At 43.1% G+C, this 2,580-nt stretch overlaps 1 pseudogene; it reads left to right on the top strand.

The window, feature by feature from the left end:
- The first annotated feature begins 385 nt into the window (after positions 1 to 385).
- LOC124674368 lies at positions 386 to 1,554 on the top strand (annotated as a pseudogene).
- The last annotated feature ends 1,026 nt before the right edge of the window (positions 1,555 to 2,580 follow it).

Genomic DNA, 2,580 nt, shown 5'->3' with positions numbered 1-2,580 from the left:
ACATGTAGAACATTACAAACTTAGTTTTAGAAAATGACGCTATCTAGATCAGTGTTTGACATGTAAAGCGAATAACATGAGTCATTGCCAATTATCAAGCTTTCATGTGAGACAGATGATACATGCAAGAGCAAGACATCTTTGACGATCAATTCAAAAACTACTTTTGTATTTAGTGTCACCAAACACTACATAGAGAAATGATAAGTTAGATAAGCATCCAAGCACTTTTAAGAAAATAAAATAGAAAGATAAAAAATAAATCATGCCACAACAGCTATAAATAGACCCACACCATGAAGATCCTCTTCCATCATCCATCCATCACACCCCTAGAGAGAAAAAACATCAAAGCCAAGCAAGCAATAGTCAACACAAAACAATCATGAAGACCTTCCTCATCCTTGCCCTCCTTACCGTGGTGGTAACCATGGCTAACGCCACTGTGCAACTTGACCCTACAACTCAATATCAACCCGAACAACCATTTTCGCAACCTCAACAACCATTTCCGCAACCGAAGCTAATATTTCCGCTGTTTTCGCAACCCCAACAACCGTTTCCGCTGTTTCCGCAACCCCAACAACCGTTTCCGCTGTTTCCGCAACCCCAACAACCGCTTCCGCTGTTTCCGCAACCCCAACAACCGTTTCCGCAACCCCAACAACCATTTCCGCAACCCCAACAACCATTTCAACCAACACCGTTTCCACTATTTCACGCAACCCCAACAACCGTTTCCGCAATCCCAACAACCATTTCCGCAACCCCAACAACCGTTTCCGTTGTTTCCGCAACCCCAAGAATCGTTTCCACAACCGCAACAACCATTTCCACAACCCCAACAACCATTTCCGCAAACCCAACAACCCTTTCCTCAACCAGAACAACCATTTCCGCAACCACAACAACTATTTCCGCTGTTTCCCCAACCCCAACAACCATTTCCGCTGTTTCCCCAACCCCAAGAATCATTTCCACAACCGCAACAACCATTCCCGCAACCCCAACAACCCTTTCCTCAACCAGAACAACCATTTCCGCGACCACAACAAACATTTCCGCAGGAACAACAACAATTTCCCGAGCAACAACAACCATCCCTGCAGCAACAACCGTCTTTCCAGCCAATTCTACAACAAGAGTTGAACCAGTGCCGAGAGTTCCTCGTGCAGCAATGCAAACCACTGGCAATTGTGTCATTCCTTCGGCCGTGGATCTTTCAACAGAGCAGCTGCCACGTGGTGCAGAAACAATGTTGCCAGCAGTGGCGCGATTCCCAAGCAGCTCCGGTACCCTGCCATACATAGCATGGTGCAGGCCATCATCATGCAACAACAACAACAATTCTTCCCACCTCGGCGGCGACAGGTGGATCAAGGCTTCTTCCAGCCACAGCCACAACAGGTGGTCCAGAGCTTCATCCAACCACAACAACTAGCTCAGTTCGATGCGATGAGGAAGTTTGCGCTGCAGACCCTACCAACGATGTGTAATGTGCAGGTCCCGCCGTACTACCCCACCGCCCCGTCCAGCCGCGTCTTTCCCTTTTGAGAAGACTACAAGAGCTCTAGTACTAGATAGATGGATCACCGTTATGTCATCAATGGACCGATCGATATAACGGTGAAAAATAAAGTGGCGTGTGCTAAGATGTTTGACCCCTCGCCAGTACTAGTCTAAACTTGATAATAAAAGATAAACATAGTTCTTGTCTTCATAATATTGCTTGTCCCTGTTCCCTTTCACGGGCATATTTAGATGTTCATTCCTAGCCACAATCTTATGCATGAAAATTAATCAGAACATAATGGAATGGCTGCAAAGCTTCGGTTGAGTTGAAGTACCATTAAAGTAAGGAGTACGCAAAATTAATTCTTTAATGGCGAGGCTTATGAGTTGCAACTTGCAATGGTCTTGACTGGCCTGCATCTGATTCTAAATAGAATATATTCAGGCGAGGTTTCATCCGAAATTCTCAACTATAAATAGCTAAAACTATGTTTGATGGTAGGATCAAGGCAACTCAAGTCATTGGAGTACATCAGGAACAACTAAAGATTTAAGAGGCTGAGATAGATTAGTTGTAGGGTACTTGGATTAGGGAACAAGTCATCATCAGAAGATCTAGATGAGCACCTTTGCTCCATATTGCACAACCACTTTGTATCACCTACTGAGCAGCAATGTCTTCGATGAGTGAATTTTAAGTGGCTGATATGCGAAAAAACATCTGTGCCTATCAATCACTTATTACAAAATTATTAGGGAGTTAATAAGGTTTCTTCAGATAAGGTACTATAGTTTTTCTATACAATCTAGGATTTTGGTAACAAAAATAGTCGACATTGAAATCAGTGTGGCTGCCGTCCAGCAGTAATATGTAGTTGCAGGAAGATATGGGAGATGATCTCTTCCCATGTTCAAAATAAATATCAGATTTCTAAAACTTAATAAGATCAGGCCTAATGGTCTTTTCATTTCACTGCCATATTAGTAGGAAGTAAGTTTACAACGAAACCCTAATGATAAAGCAAAATGTATATTCATATTGGCATATACACCAAGTGCAAATAATTG

This window comes from Lolium rigidum, chromosome 7 (assembly GCF_022539505.1).
Source record: "Lolium rigidum isolate FL_2022 chromosome 7, APGP_CSIRO_Lrig_0.1, whole genome shotgun sequence".
Taxonomy (NCBI): Eukaryota; Viridiplantae; Streptophyta; class Magnoliopsida; order Poales; family Poaceae; genus Lolium; species Lolium rigidum.
Note: the sequence above shows the minus strand (reverse complement) of the source record. Positions and strands in the feature narration are given on the sequence as shown.